Raw genomic sequence first — 18249 nt, forward strand, 5'->3', positions numbered from 1 at the left:
ATTCCTAGGCCCATATCCCTTAACCTAAAAACCCTACCAAAACCTAGCACCTACAATATAAAAAAAGCCTAAGACTAAAGACTAGAAAATGAAAAAAGCTGAAGAACGAACAAAAAGCTGCGCAGCCTTAAAAAAAGGATGATCCTTATCGTCTTCTTAAAAAAATCAACGCCAAAAAACGACCTCGACCCCCCCCCCCCCTCCCTACATCGTCTATCTTCTTCAAGAACCCCACCCAAACGACCATTTTTTCTGAATCTCATAGAGAACACCCAAAAACCAGCCCACCCCTTGAACTTCTGCGACGCCGACCAGCCCGAGCCAACAGCCACCACCCCACCACCATCTTCTCCACACGCACACATAGCTCCTCTTTCTTCTAAGAAATAACGTTCTTGATTCGAGATTTTCCTTTGCCATGGCTTTTAATTCGAGTTTTTCCTTCTTTTTGATTTTGTTTCACTAATATAATCAAAAAACAAAAAAAGGATTTCAGATGGTTTAGCTTCATTTTTAATTCCAAACTCAGAATACATAATGAGAAGTTAGTCTATTACGTTGGCTTCGATTTTCAAATGTTGGAGTTGATGTTCAAGTAAGGCTGTCAGTCGAGGTCGGAGCTCGCGATTATTGTCCCTAATTTATAGCTGATTTTTCGATCAAATTTCATCACCGAGTCGCGCACACAGTCGGGCGGAGCATATCTTTGTATTAACTGATCCTACTCGTTTTAAAAAAGGGCATATCTCAGGTCCATTTCTTGACTTCCTCCTCACTTATTTTGGCGACCTTATGTGCTTGAGAGTTTTTTTTAATTTGACTGAATATATCAGTGATGTGGTTTTATTAGTAGCCTGACTATTTGTTGTATATACTTCTTGTGTTATGAATGTTTTAAACTAATTGTTCTTGGTCAGAAATCACCGTAATTGGCTTGTCTTCTTTGATCGGTTAATTCGGCTAGTGCAACATTATGTTTGGATTTGAAAGAAACGGAGTCAAGAGTTCTATATTCATTGTCCTGTTTTATTGGTTTACTCAATTATATAGCAGTAGTAGACAATTTCAAGCGTTGTTAGTTTCGTTTGTGAATTGGAGATTATTAGTTTGAAATCAATTTATAGACTTGTAACTACAAGGCAAGGATAACTATTTTTAAGTGGCTCTTGTTGTGATTTGATTCACTCCATACATTCTTATATTTGGGCCGTTGAAACTTTATTATTGTTTATTAAATTTCTTTGATATTCTTGATGAAATACATGCATTTAGATGTCGTAATCATCTGGTCCAATTTACTGGAAATGGGTTGTGGGGTTAGACATTAAATATAGAAAGTTGAGTTTATAATGTTAATCATTTACTTTATTACTTATCTGTCAGTAGCACGCCTAGGCCATCAATAAAAAATAAATTTCGTAGTTTGCTTTAGGCGCGTTAATTAAACAATTATCATGGCTACGGGTACGACTCTCGTGATGTAGTTGTGATTATAACTACTAAAACTCGGGTGCGCATATATGTGACCCAAATCTAAATTCGAACAACGTTAGATAAGGTGTGTTGCGGACTGCGGGTGCATTTATGTGACGTGGTTCAAAACGCATTTTATGTGACGTTGAATCTTCCTAAAAATATTAAATAAAAGCGGTTATAAAGTTAAAATTTAACCATAGGTTAAAACATGTTTTAAAAATCAGATAATTAAGCTGAATATAACAGTTGAGAGATCGTGCTAGAACCACAGAACTCGGGAATGCCTAACACCTTCTCCCGGGTTAACAGAATTCCTTACTCGGATTTCTGGTTCGCGGACTGTTAAACAGAGTCAAATTTTTCCTCGATTCGGGATTAAACCGGTGACTTGGGACACCATAAATCTCCCAAGTGGCGACTCTTAATCTTTAAATAAATAAATCCCATTTCGATTGTCTTTTAATTGGAAAAACTCCTTTATACCCTTCTCCGGGGTTGTAGTGTAAAAAAGGGAGGTGTGACATCTATACAATGCCATGGAATTAACCAGATCACAATTCTCATGATGCACGCCCATCACTTGGCATGTGCGTCACCTCGATACCAATCACATGACCATTATTCGGGGTTTCGAACCCTCAGAACCATGTTTGAAAGCGTTACTTACCTCAAACAAGCAAAATCCTATTCTGCAATGCCTTTGCCTCTCAAATCGGCCTCCAAATATCCCGAATTTATCCACAAGCAATACAATACGATCAATATAGGCTAAAGGAATCAATTCCATAAGAAAAATACCAAATTATATCCTAAAATCCGAATTCGGCTCAAACTCGGCCCCTGGGCCCACATCTCGAAATTCGACAAAAGTCACAAAACTAGAAAGCCCATTCACTTACGAGTCTAACCATACAAAATTTACTCAAATCCGATAACAAAATCTCATTCAAAACCCTGAAATTCTAACTCAAGAACACTTCATCTTCTTCCCCAAATTTTCCACCCAAATCACAATTTAGATGATAAAATGTCACGGCCCAAACCGATAGGTCGCGACGGGTGCCTGAGTCCTACCTGTCAAACACCCCTAATCATGCGTCTAAGATATGAAACTAAATAACATCTACTGCATTACGAAATTAACATACGTGAAGGAAACCTATCATTAAGGCATATGTACGTATACATGTAGAATACAGTGGGCGAGCTGGCAAGGCTGCTATAGACAACAATACATCCAAAACTAAAAGCCGACAAGGCCACATACAACCCAACTAGACACACTGTCCACAGACCTCTGACAGAAACATAACTATACAAAGACGGGACTGAGCCACATCATACCCATATATATATATATATATACAAGCATATCGTACCAAAATCAAAAGCAGCTCCGGATCAAGTGGAGCACGCCAACTCTTGTTGATCAAGGATCCTAAGAAGGGGGACCGATCAGCTTGCCTACCTACACCTACGGGCATGAAACGCAGGCCCTGTAAAATTGGGCGTCAGTACGAAAAATGTACTGAGTATGTAAAGCATGAAAATTAGTACGTAAAAGACATAGATGAAACATGGAATACAGAAACACATCTTTAAATCTGAATAAGTTTGTAAATTCTTAAACGTTTATAATGTCATGCACGTGCATATAAATGTCGTGTCATGCATAAGTATGGGTGTACATAATATCATCAAGCCACTGAGAGCATCCCATCATATCGTCTCGATCATTGTGGGCAACATCATCAACATATACCAGCTGATCAGGTGGTGGTGCGTATATAACGTCGTAACCTTTTCCCATATCCCATATACATATATTTACATATATACATGTATATAACGCCATCTGGTCATGGGTCAATGCACATGTATAAATGAGTGAAATGCATGAAAAATACGTAATAATCTCAATATTCCTTTCGGATAAACTTTTTCAACTGTGTATTATTCTGTGACCCATGAATAGAAGATAATAACAATTCTTATGGGGAATCAAGAATATAGACGCCCCTACTGTTTCTATGAATAGAGTAATTTATAAAAACTAGGTATTTGCTCGTTCTTCAATATAATTTGGATCACGCCAAAAGAAAGAAGGGAGGGCATTAACATACCTGGAGTAGGGAAAACTCCGTATAATATTTCATTGGAAAACCTTCGTTGATTGAACCAGATTTGCCTCCGCCCCTTAAAAATTCGTGGACGAAAACTTGTTTCTGGTTGTTAAAAACTATGGAATGAAACAATTCTAGTTTCTTGAAATTGAAAGGTAAACGTTTTTGAGAATTGAGGGGAACACGTTTTTGTCCTTTTGAAGTTTGGAAAGAATTGAATTCATTTTGATTCATAGAAACAGCATCTGACTTAGTTAGTCATCACTTTTTATTTATGCCTAGGTGGAACTTATTAGTCACATTCTTGACATGGTGGATGCTTTCTATGTGTTTGGGAATAATTTATTAATTATTTATCCACTTATTAGTTAACTGGATAATGTTCTGTTACTCGATAAGTAATCAATTACCCGCATAATTTGAAAATTACCACAAATTACTTAAAATTTTATTTATTTTTAAAATACTTCATATCTACTTTATATATATTATACTACCGTGGTCATATGGTATCTTGCATGATACTAGTTCATAATTATCGGGTATTATCGCTCGACCCATATTTTATTCCAAATTGGTCACATTCAACGAAACTCGTTTTCTTTAATCCATGTACCCCCTTATCCTTCATAACACTTATTTATCGCTTGTTATAAATAGCGTAAGTACGTTAATGTCAAAATGATCTCATCCTTGAATCTATGTTAGTTAACTGAAAACGAAATTTTAACGTACAAAAACGCGAGATGTAACATCCTTCCACCCTTAGAAACATTCGTCCTCGAATGTTCAACTCCCTATGATCCATATAACTTTGGCAGGGTCGCCTTTGTAACAACACTACTACCAACTCTCCCTGTAGAAGCTTAATAATCCAACGCCACACCAGACCACAATTATCAATAACGACAATGGCCTCACATGACCAACGACAATAACCAACACAAGAATTTATACATGTATCTTATGATTATGACCTCTCAGTCGGACCCTTCTTTGGAGGAGGAAATAAGTAGGGATATCTAGACTTCATGTTTTCCTCGGCCTCCCAAGTTATTTCTTGCACATTGTTGTTTCTCCAAAGTACTTTCACGGAGGCTACCTCCTTATTCTGTAGCTTACGGATTTGTCGGTCTAGGATGGCAACCGTAATTTCATCGTATGATAAGTCTTCTGTAACCTGTACATCATTTATGGGCACTACTCGGGTAGGATCGCCAATGCACTTCCGTAACATTGATACGTGAAAAACCGGATAGACAGACTCTAACTCCGAGGGCAATTCTAACTCATAAGCTACTTGTCCCACTCTCCGAATGATCCTATAAGGCCCAATACACCGTGGGCTAAGTTTTCCTTTCTTTCCAAACCTCATCACACCTTTCATAGGTGACACCTTTAAGAATACCCAGTCATCAACCCCGAACTCTAAATCTCATCGCTTCACGTCAGAATATGACTTCTAACGACTTTGAGCTGTCAATAGTCGATACCGAATCAACTTTACATTTTCTATGGCTCACTGAACCAGGTCTGGCCCGTGTAATCCAGATTCTCCAACATCAAACCACTGTATTGGCGACTACACCTCCGCCCATAAAGAGCTTCGTATGGAACCATCTGAATACTGAAATGGTAACTATTATTATATGTGAACTCAATAAGCGGCAGATGATCATCCTAGCTACCTTTGAAGTTTATTACACAAGCTCGTAAAATATCCTCCAGTTTCGGAATAGTACGCTCAGCATGTCCGTCTGTCTTAGGATGAAATGTTGTACTAAGACTTACTTGAGTCCCCAATCCTTTTTGGAAGGACCTCCAGAAGTTAGCTGTAAATTAAGCTCCTCTATCTAAGATAATAGATACAGGGACACCATGTAGTCGTATTATCTCTTTTGGTATAAAGCCTCGCATAATCCTCTGAGGAATATGTAGTTCTAACGGGCAGAAAATGGGCTGACTTTGTAAGCCTATCAACAATCACCCATATTGAATCGAACTTACGCTAGGTACGAGGCAAGCGTATGATAAAGTCCATATTGATTATTTCCCATTTCCAAGTCAAAATCTCCACATCCTGCAATAATCCACTGGGGTTTGATGCTTAATCTTAACTTGTTGACAGTTAGGGCGCTGAGCAACAAATTCTGCTTTATCCTTTATCATTTTGTCCCACCAATATACTTCTTTAATGTCATGATACATCTTTGTTGCTCCTGGATGGATATAATAATGAGAATAGTGAGTTTCTCCCATAACATGTCGACGCAGCTCTGCAATATTAGGCACACATAATCGCCCTTGATATCTAAGGACCTCATATTCTATAATTTCAAACGGTGTCTTCTCCTTCTGAAGAGTGGTATCCCTATAATGAACTAGCACAGGATCCTCGTACTGGTGTTCCTTTACTTCAGTTACTAAAGAGGATGTTGTCGTATCCTGAAGAGTAATTCCAACGTTACTTGAGTCCAGTAACCGAACTCCAAGACTAGCTAGCTGATGAACCTCATGAGCTATTCCCCTCTTTTCTGGCTGCAAATACGACAGGCTACCCATAGACTTACGGCTGAGGGCATCGGCTACTACGTTCGCCTTCCTCGGGTGGTATAAAATATCAATGTCATAGTCTTTAAGTAGCTCCAACCATCTCCTTTTACGTAGATTCAATTCCTTTTGCTTGAAGATGTATTGGAGGCTCTTATGATCCGTATAGATATCAACATGAATGCCATACAAGTAGGGCCTCCACATCTTTAGTGCATGAATCACCGCAGCTAACTCTAAATCGTGGGTCGGGTAGTTCTTCTTGTGCTTTCTTAGTTGTCTAGAAACATAAACCACAACCTTACCATGTTGCATCAGCACACAACCCAATCCAACACTTGAAGGGTCACAATAGATCACATAACCATCGGTCCCTTCTGGAAGCATTAGAACCGGTGATGATATTAATCAGTCCTTTAATGCTTGAAAACTCCATTTGCAAGCATCAATCCATTGAAACTTTGCTCCTTTTTTAGTCAACTTTGTCAAAGGTGCTGAAAGGGAAGAAAATTCCTCTACAAATCTCATGTAATATCCTGTAAAACCAAGAAAGCTACGAACTTCCGTCGGTGTTGTGGGTCTAGGACAAGTCTTTAATGCCTCACTTTTGTGTATCCACCCGGATGCCTTCACCCGAAATGATATGCCCAAGGAAAGCTACAGAGTTCAACCAGAATTCACACTTAGAAAATTTTGCATACAACTTCCCTTCTTGTAGAACTCTGAGCATAGTACGCAGATGCTCATCATGCTCATCCTCTGAACGAGAATACACCAATATATCATTAATAAATACAATTACGAATAGATCTAAAAAAGGCATGAACACACGGTTCATCAAATCCATGAATACTGCTGGGGCATTGGTCAGACCGAATGACATAACTCGAAACTCAAAGTGCCCATATCTAGTCCTAAATGTTGTCTTCGGAATATCTTCATCCTTAACCCTTTCCTCATGGTACCCAGACCTCAAGTCTATCTATGAAAAACACTTGGAAACTTGCAACTGATCAAATAAATCATTAATTCTCGGGAGCGGGTACTTATTCATGATCGTCAACCTATTCAGCTACCTATAAACAATACACATTCGTAAGGAGACATCTTTATTTCTCACAAACAAAACAGGTGCTCCCCACGGTGACGTGGTAGGTTTGATAAAACCTTTTTCAAGCAAATCCTTAGTTTTTCTTTCAACTCTTTCAGCTCTGCGGGGGCCATTCTATAGGGAGGAATAGATATTGGGTGAGTATCTGGTAGTAAGTCAATAGAAAACTCAATTTCTTGCTCTGGCGGGTGACCCGGAATCTCATCGAGTAAAACATCGGGAAACTCATTCACCACAGGGATGGACTGAATGGTTGGTGACTCCACTTCCACATCCTGAACCCGAACTAAGTGATAAATGCAACCCTTTCTGATCATCTCCCTTGCCTTGAGATAGGAAATAAATCTAACTCTCGGCGATGCCGTGTTACCTTTCCACTCCAAAACAGGCTCCCCTAGAAATTGAAATCGGACTATATTTGATCTACAATCAACATTGTCATGACAAGAAGCCAACCAATCCATACCCATTATAACATCAAATTCTACCATATCTAACTCTATTAAGTCTGGTATATCAACCATGAAGTACTATTATACAACCCCTATATACTTGCTTAGCTATCACCGAGTCCCCAATAGGTGTAGATACCTCAAAAGGTTTAATCAATTCAGGTTTTATTCCAAACTTACCAGCAACTAGCGGAGTAACGTATGATAAGGTGGAACCTGGGTCAATCAGTGCATATACATCATATGAGGAGACTGATAATATACCTATAACAACATCAGGCGATGACTTCTGGTCATGTCGTCTTGCCAACGCATAAATGCGGTTTTGAGGGCTGCTCGAGCTAGATGCTCTACCTCTGCCTCTACCATGATTCATTGGTGCTTGTGGACCTTGCTCAGGGGGGCGTACTGATGATGACGAACTAGTTACAGATCCCGACGGCTGAGCTATGCTTGCACCACCTCTCATTGGACAATCCCTTATAACGTGGCCCGGATAACCACAAGTATAACAAACACCTAACCTCATATAGCACTGCCCGGTATGCTGCTTACCACATTGAGTACATCGTAGCAAGGGTGGCCTCATCTGATTTGACTTACCCCTATACTGAGAACTTGAGGCCCTGAAATTCTAACCAGACCCTGAGTATGTGGAACGATCGAATCTCTTACTGCCAAATTGAGGGGGCACGCTAGCCGAGGGCTGGGATGGATACCTCAAGTACTGCTGCCTCTGACCACCTCGAAACTCACCAGAAGAACCCGAAGGCCTTGCTCTTTAATTCTGGGCCCTATCATGCTCATGATCGGTCCTCTGTTTCTGTTGACGCTCCTCTACACCCTAAGCGTATGCCTGAATACGAGAAATATCCATGTCTGGCTGAAGTGAGACTGACATACAATCGTTAAACAAGTAAGGCTCTAATCCCATCACGAACCGGTGAACCCGATCCTCCATCTTAGATACAATAGTGGGAGCATACCTAGCCAATGAATCAAACTGAAGACTGTACTCCTGAACACTCATGTTACCCTACCGAAGGGTCAAGAACCTATCAACTCTGGCCCGTCTAAGCTTTGGTGGCAGATAATGACGAAGAAAAACTTATATAAACTCTTTCCATACCGCTGGAGGGGCATCCTCACCTCTAGACAATTCCCAAGACTCATACCAATTAACTGCAACATCTCGGAGTCTATAGAAAGCTAGCTCAACTGACTCAGTCGCAGTGGCCTTCATTACCTGTAACGTCCTCTGCACTCTATTAATAAATATCTAAGGGTCCTCGTTTGAATCTGCCCCAATAAATACTAGAGGGTCTAAATTAATGAAGTCACGTCCCGTCGCACTCACGGACCTGTTTGCGTGACCAATACCTACTTCCTGATGTCGAGCCTGTGCAGTTACTAATCAGTCAATAACTGAATAACATCTCTATCTCCTGACCCGGTGCATCCGACTGAGGTGTTGAATGTACAGGGGTGGGCGCTTGAGCTGGTGCCCCTCAAAGCTCTTCCGAAAAGGGCGGGGTATGTGAAGTCTGAGATGGAACCTCACCATGAGACTCTCCCCGAGCCCTGGTAACTCGTGGCGCTCAACTAGTTGTCTCACCAGCCATAGACTTTCCCTTCTGGGTGGCCGTACTCTTTGGAGGCATCGTTGAAAATATAACATATCTTTAGGAACATGAATTCTTGCATTGCACGATTTGAGATAAAAAGAGAGGATAACACCCTATATGTCCTGTAGCCTCATATTTATAAGTGTGGTGCACAACATACCCATAAACCCACACTTATAAACAAGACTCTACTAGACATGGTCTGAAGAGAACCCTAGGACAGAACTACTCTGATACCACTTTTGTCACGACCCAAAACATGGGCCACGACGGGTGCCTGAGTCCTACCTGTCAAACACCCCTAAGCATGCAACTAAGATATGAACCTGAATAACATCTGCTTCATTACGAGATTAACATACGTAAAGGAAAACTGCCATCAAGGCATATGTACATATACATGCAGAATACAGTGGGCGAGCCAGCAAGGCTGCTATAGACAATTATACATCCAAAACCAAAAGCCAACAAGGCCACATACAACCCAACTAGACATACTATCCACAGACCTCTAACAGAAACATAACTGTACAACGATGGGACTGAGCCACGTCATATCCATATACATCCATATATATATATATATACGAACATATCGTACCAAAATCAAAAGCAGCTCCAGATCAAATGGAGCACGCCAACTCTCGCTGATCAGGGATCCTAAGAAGGTGGTATGTCAACTTGCCTACCTATACCTGCGGGCATGAAATGCAGGCCCCGTAAAATAGGGCGTCAGTACGAAAAATGTACTGAGTATGTAAGGCATGAAAATTAGTACGTAAAAGATATAGATGAAACATGGAATACAGAAACACATCTTTAAATCTGAATAACTTTGTAAATTCTGAAACGTTTATAATGTCATGCACGTGCATATAAATATCGTGCCATGCATAGGTATGGGTGTACATAATATCATCAAGCCACTGAGGGCATCCCATCATATCGTCTCAGCCACTATGGGCAACATCATCAACATATACCAGCTGATGAGGTGGTGGTGCGTATATAATGCCGTAACTTTTTCCCATATCCCATATACATATATTTACACATATACGCGTATATAACGTCATCTGATCATGGGTCAATGAACATGTATAAATGAGTGAAATGCATGAAAAATACGTAATAATCTCAATATTTTTTTCGGATAAACTTTTTCAACTGTGTATTATTCTGAGACCCACGAACAGAAGATAATAATATTTTTCATGGTGAATCAAGAATATAGACACCCCTACTATTTCTATGAATAGAGTAATTTATAGAAACTGAGTATTTGCTCGTTTCTTCAGTATAATTTGGATCATCCCAAAAGAAAGAAGGGAGGACCTTAACATACCTGGAGTAGGGAAAACTCCGTATAATATTTTGTTGGAAAACCTTCATTGATTGAATGAAATTGGCCTCCGCTCCTTAGAAATTCATGGACGAAAACTTGTTTCTAGTTCTTAAAAACATTGGAACAAAACAATTCTGGTTTCTTGAAATTGAAAGGAAAACGTTTTTGAGAATTGGAGGGGAACACGTTTCTGTCCTTTTGAAGTTTGGAAAGAATTGAATTCATTTTGATTCATAGTAGACTTTAGCATCTGACCTAGTTAGTCATCACTTTTCATTTATGACTAGGTTGCCATCTAGGCATAAGTGACTTATTAGTCACATTCTTGACATGGTGGATGCTTGCCATGTGTTTGGGAATAATTTATTAATCATTTATCCACTTATTAGTTAATTGGGTAATGTTCTATTACCCGGTAATTAATCAATTACTTGCATAATTTAAAAATTATCACAAATTACTTAAAATTCTATTTATTTTTAAAATACTTCATATATATATTAAACTACCGTGGTCATATGGTACCTTGTATGGTACTAGTTCATAATTATCGAGTATTATCGCTCGACCCGTATTTTATTCCAAATTGGCCACTTTCAACGAAACTCGTTTTCTTCAATCTGTGTACTCCCTTATACTTCATAACACTTATTTATTGCTTGTTATAAATAGCGTAAGTACGTTAACGTCAAGATGATCTCATCCCCGAGTCTACGTTGGTTAACGTACACAAATTCGAGATGTAACATCAAATCAAAGATATAATCGTAGGATTTAACCAAAGCCAAGCAAGAAACACTTACCCAAATCAACTCCGCGAAAATCCCCTCAAGAATCTCCCAAATCTGTGATCTCTAGCTCAAAATATGAAAAATGGGCTCAAGCCCTCAATTTTGAATTTAACACTGTCTGCCCAGATTTTCTTCTTCGCGAATGCTACCGTCCTCTCGCGTTCGCGTAGACCAACTCGGACTGCCTCTCCAGTTTACTCTTCGCGAACGCGACAACTGCTTCGCGAACACGATGCTTTACCAACTCAAAACTTCGCAAATGCAACCATCACATCGCGAACGCGTAGAACAAGGACATGCGGCCCCAATTGCCTCACTCCTCTTTCGGTACGCGGCACAACTCACGTGTTCGCAATGCACACACTTCCATACCCTACGTGTTCGCATCTTCTCCTTTGCAAACACGTAGAACAAAAATTTACCATCTCAGAAACACTTTTCGCGAACGCGAGGCCCCTCTCGCGAATGCGTAAGAGGAAACCAAAAACAAAATGCAGCAGCAGATCAGCTATCTCACCAAGGCCAAAAATGATCCGTTAACCACCTGAAACTCACTAAGACCCTCGGGACCTCAACAAAACATATCAACACGTCCCATAACATCATACGAACTTAGTCGAATCTTCAAATGACCTTCAACAACACCAAAAACACGAATTACACACTGATTCAAGCCTAATGAACTTTGAAATTTTCGAGTTCTACAAACGACGTCAAAACCTATCAAATTAAGTCTGATTGACCTCAAATTTTGCACACAAGTGATAAATGACACCACGGACTAGTCCAACTTCCGAAAATCTATTCTGAACCCGATATCAGAAAGTCCACTCCCGATCAAACTTTCCAAATTTCTAACTTTTGGCATCTCAAGCCTAATTCTTCTACAGTCCTCCAAAACGCAATCCGGATGCACTCCTAATTCCAAAATTACCTAACGGAACTATAGAAATTCAAATTCGAGGTCGTTTACACATAAGTCAATATCTGGTCAACATTTTCAACTTAAGCTTTCAAATAAGAGACTAAGTGTCTCAATTCATTTTGAAATCACTTCGGACCCGAACCAACTAACCCGGTAAGTCATAATACAGTTGTAGAACACAAAAGAAGCAGAAAACGGAGGAACTGGGCTACAACTCTCGAAACGACCGGCTGGGTTGTTGCAGATCAACACCCACCTGTTATTTCAAGTAGAGACACGTTAAATGCATCTACAGAGGTTAATCCTATTTGTGGTGAAGTAAGAACGGAGGGGCCTACTACATCAAAGGTGTCGTATATCATACCACCTAAAACTGACGAGGATGTACCCATAGAAGTACATGTATCACAATTTGAGTTGGCGGATGAGTTCCTTCCAAGTCAAATTCCAGAAACTAGAATTATGATAGTCAAGCAGCAAAACTTGTTGATTCAACCCCCTTACCCTCTTATAGGACTCAACATCCAAATCGATGATATTCTTCGCCTTACGAGTCAAACTTCGGCTCCGCCGGTTAGTAAATTATTATACAAAAAATATGTATTATAAAGTTATGATATATTTCCCCATGATAACTATAATTAAATGTTGCTATTAATGACTTCGATGAACCACAAGTACCTCAGTAAAGTTGACTCTCATATTTTACCAAATTTACCCCTTTGAAGATGACCATTAGTAATTCGGGAATACGAGAAATGGATTCGTGATGATATTCTTGCTAAACATGATCAAAAGTAAGCTTTTTTTTTTTATCTATATAATATGGTTTTATCAATTATTATGTATGTATATAATGTTTTTTCCAATTCCTTGTAGAAAGGATAAGAAAGACCATTACAAGAAAAGCAAGTCAACATTGCCTATAATGTTGGATTTTGGAGTTGATGAAGTCACTTCAAAAAATTGGTTTTACCTTTCTCATTTGACGGTAAATTATTGAATGACTATGTAAGATAAAACCCTTGTACATTCAGTTAATTTATATTTCTCTATTTAGTTTGTCTAATTTTGTATTTCACAGTTTTATTAATGACATACAAATTATGTATTCATTATATTCATATTTTTGAACACAGTGTATTCCGACGTATTCTATATTAATAGAAAGACAATTAAATACTATATTTAATGTTTGTGACTGTTTTATCTAGTACTCATTAAATTCAATAAATTCTGTGAATTCAGTGTATTTAACTATATTCAGATTTCATTTTGTTTCACTGTTTTATCTAGAAATTTTTAAAAGCAGTATGTATTCTTCCTTAGGTATTTAACTGTATGCCTTATTGAGAGTAGTATTTTATTTATCAGTATGCATTTAACTGTATGCAAAGTGAAAACTCAAATGTATTCAGCAGTATGTATCTAACCATACACACTATATTCAATTTGTTTTAAGCAATACTGACTTCTATAATCAGTTTCTTCAACATACAATACCTGTATATATAAAGTTTCTTCAATGAAGTTTGTTTTCCTTGTTTTAATTCAATGTACTGACACTATGTATTCAACTTTATATATAGCATACTGATGTCATATTTTACTACCTAATAAAGAAAGGCATGTACAACCAAACCACCACATTCAAATATACAACTGTTGATTGTATATTCAAGACAAAAATTGCTAAAATCTTCGACAGGTATGCTGATACAGATAGTAATGCAAGTGCAGCCAAAGAAGAAAATATTTTATGTGAGTACATAAGGGGCTACAGATTTCTAGCTAATGTACCATGGCATACGGTTGCCAATGTCTTGATACTAGTCAAGTTGCAGGACAAACTTTATTGGATATTGGCAGTTGTCTCATTCAAGAAAAGATGTATCAATGTATATATACCGATCAACAGGTCATGATGCCTATGTGGGTTTTGAGATAGATAAGCTTGCTAAGCTTGTACCTCTATATCTATCGATCAATGGTTTTTACAGATATAAGCAAGACATAGATTAGTCTCGTGAACCAGCATACAATGACAAGGCACAAACTGATCCTTTTGATGTTGTATTCATTTCGAATCTGCCTCAACAAAAGGCTGGGAGCATGTATGTATTCAATTCTCTTACTTCTATCATTTATAACACTAATAATATGAATTATAATTAATTGTATCAATCTACATTTTCAGGGATTGTGGGTTGCATGTCGCGGCATACGTAGAGTATCCGAGCACATTTGGTTTGGTTCCACAAACAACATTTGATGCCAATTTACTCCGTCAAAGATATGGTGCCCTCATTTGGGACTATGCTATGCGGAAGATAGACCCGGTGCCATAAGCGAGAATGAAGCACCCTCAAAGATTCTTAGGCAAATCACAGATTCGGATACTTCTATGAAGATAGTTTTAGAATAGTTTTCTGTGAAGATGTATTTTGAAGATGGTTTCTCTGAAGATAGTTTATGAAGATAGTTTTTTTAACATAGTTTTCTGTGAAGAATAGTCCTTTGTGAAGATAGTTTTTGAAGCTTATTAAAGAACACATGATGGTTTTAGTCAACCTATTTTGTTTTTAGAATACATAACTTTTTTGTCTATAAGATGTTACTGAAGGAATACATAACAGCCTCCAAGTTATGTTCTCATCAGTTTATTCAATTTATCTAAAGCTTCAATGTGTTTCACTAAATTATCCAACTATACGTATTCATCAGTATGTATTCAGTGTAGTCCAATATATATTTTTATGTATTCAGATATATTTTTAACTAATATCAGTTATGTTATTCCCATATATATTTAGTAGTAAATTTGCAATGCAAGTTATGTATTCACTTTATGCATTGTATTCACTATAGTTATTGTTTTCTATGTTTTCAATTTATTCACTATATTTTCATTGTATTTCATGTATATTAGTGTCTTCTACTTTTTCAATCTATTCACTCTATTTAACTATTTTCAATGTAATTCTATAATTCAAAGATTCACTCTGTTCCATTATTTTTTTCAGCAATATATATTCAACAGTATATCTCCAATGAATTGTAGAATGTATTCATATCTTTTTAATTAATATAATTTATGTATTCAGATTTATATATGTATTTAACTATACATGTGGTATGTATTCAATGCATTGCACTTTTGATGACCTGTTATACCTCATTTTTGTATATAAATCAATTTGTAAAGATATCACTAAAAAAAAATTTAGTGATCTGAAATTAAAAATTTTGATACACCAATAAATCAAAATGTAATATAAAACTTGAACAAATATGTAACATATTGTTATTGCAATAATTGAATATAGAACATGAACTAACTCCTACGTGGAGACTTTTTACAAGTATGCTTATTATGTCCTCCCTGACCACATATACTATATGAATGTTAATTTTTCTTCTGAAACAATTCACTGAACGGCTTATCGCGCTTCTTTTTGGCCTTCCAGGAGGTCTTTTCCATTTGGGTGGTAAGACAACTTCCTCTGACATATGTGTTGGTATATTCCATTCACTTCGGTCAGGCCAGTGGATACACTCTTACCTCGTATGTCATTACAACACTCTTTGGTTTGTAATAGTCCTAGCAAAAATCTTCTAGCATTATAAACTTGCTTTTCAAGATAGCCCAAGCATGTGGGCATGATAATTCATCAACTTGGAACCGCCTACAATTGCACTTTTTCTCTAGGAGGCAAACAGTGTAAGCCTTCCTTCATCGTTCACCATATGCAAGTGTTCAGTCAATGGTATAATCTACATTAAATAGAGAAATATACTGTCACGACCCCAAATCGGACCCGGTCGTGATGGCGCCTCTCGTGAAACAAGGCCAGCCGACACATACCCTCAAACCATTTAAGACAGTTATAATAATTGATTTTAAGTCATAAATAAATTATAAATCCCAAAATAAAGAGTGAAACAGAACAATTGCGGAAACAACACAGCCTGACATTGGGGTGTTACTAGTCATAAGCATCTAAACATCCGTCTAAGAGAATGAAAAGACTACACAGTCTAGTACAAAGCTAGTACAAGGAAAATAAAGATAGGAAGGAGAAGCACTAGGCTGCGAATGCCGAGCAGCTACATAGTCAACTCCGAATAAGCCTGCGGTGGAAGCAAATCAACCCTCGCTAGCATGGCCTGAGACTCTTTAATCAGCACACAAGGTGCAGGGAGTAATGTGAGTATGCCAACTCAGTAAGTAATAAAAGTAAAGGCATCTGAGCGATAAGAAAACACGTAAAACATAGCAAAATGCTACAAAGAGGCAGTATAATACCAGAACATTGTAATAAAATAGTAAAAGCTTGTAGAAACATCTTAGTTCAGTAAAACCCTCTTTAAAACATCTTTTAGCAGCTTAAACGAGTAAATGAAATTAGGGAGAAAAGATAGATACATAAATCAGCCCCTCGGGCAAAATACCAATAGAATCAGCCCCTCGGGCTATCTCACATTCACTCGTATCAGCCCCTCGGGCAATAACATGGAACAACATCAGCCCCTCGAGCTATATCACATCTCACACTGGGTACCCGCACTCACTGAGGGTGTACAGACTCCAGGAGGGGCCCCTTACGGCCCAAGCGCAATTATAAGCCATCTCGTGGCATAATCAAACATGCTCTTGGCCTCATATCAAGCCACCTCGTGGCGTAACAACTCAGGCCCTCGGCCTCATAATCATGAATCAGCACAATACTGCTACGGCGCACAGCCAGATCCCATAATAACCTCACAACACTGGCCCTCGGCCTCACTCAATCAGAAATCTCTCAAAGTCACTCGGGCACAGTAAAATATGATGCTCAACCCAAGATATCATTTAAGATGTCAGAACAGAGTAAGTATGGTTGAGTTGTGAAAACAGTAGAATACAGCATGACTGAGTACAAATATGAAGTCAAAACAGTGAGGAATAGTAGTAAAAATCCCTAAAGGTCCAAAACAGTTGGTACGAGGCCGTAATATGGCATTCAGCCCAAAACATGATGATAGCAAAAAGTTTTCAATCAAATATGTGGTTAAACAATCATACGGGATGGACTAAGTCACAACCCCTAACGGTGCACGCCCCCACGCTCGTCATCTAGCGTGTGTGTCACCTCAAAATAGCACAATAATGTGAAATCAGGGGTTTCATACCCTTACGACAGTATTTACGATCATTACTTACCTCTATCCGGTCCAAACTCTAGCCAGCGATGCCTTTGCCTCTCGAATAGGCCTCCGAATGCTCCAAATCTAACCAAAATCAGTACATAACCATCAAAATATACTAAGGGAACAACGCTCACTCGAAAAAAATCAAATTACAACACAGATCCCAAAATTTACCAAACCCGGCCCTCGAGCCCACGTCTCGGAATCCGACAAAATTTACATCAATGAATCCTTATACCCCCACGAGTTCATTCGTACCAAAAGTACCAAAATCCTCCCACAAATGACCCCTCAAATCCCTAATTCTAGGTCTCCAATTTTTCAAGCCCTAACTTCCAATTTGCTACTGATTTTCCCATAGATTTCAAGCTTACAACGTTAAAAATCATAATGAAAACGAATTTAGGGACCAAGGACCTTACCTCTAAGAAACCCTCTTGAGTTCTCCCTTCAATTAGGGGACTTTTACTACTATTCCTCACTGTTTTGACTTCATATTTGTACTCAGTCATGTTAACAGGTGCATACAACCTAACCCACTTTTCGTACCAGCTAATTTCAAGTATTATTTCACCCAAATATCTACCTTCTCCATCTTTTCCATTAGACTATCAAATTCATCCTGAGTGTATGCTTTTGCCATCGAGAAGTATATCTCGCT

The 18249-nt window shown here is 38.4% G+C and overlaps 1 long non-coding RNA gene across 2 annotated transcripts; it reads left to right on the plus strand.

The window, feature by feature from the left end:
* The first annotated feature begins 203 nt into the window (after positions 1–203).
* On the plus strand, positions 204–15051 carry LOC107783153 (uncharacterized). 2 transcript variants are annotated; one of them, XR_001647394.2, is made up of 4 exons: positions 204–751; positions 13278–13409; positions 14107–14512; positions 14596–15051. It is a non-coding gene; the product is annotated as an uncharacterized LOC107783153 (long non-coding RNA). The 2 variants fall into 2 exon arrangements; XR_012711681.1 differs by lacking the exon at positions 204–751 and adding an exon at positions 2929–13195.
* Positions 15052–18249: the final 3198 nt, after the last annotated feature.

This window comes from Nicotiana tabacum, chromosome 7, assembly GCF_000715075.1.
Source record: "Nicotiana tabacum cultivar K326 chromosome 7, ASM71507v2, whole genome shotgun sequence".
NCBI lineage: Eukaryota > Viridiplantae > Streptophyta > Magnoliopsida > Solanales > Solanaceae > Nicotiana > Nicotiana tabacum.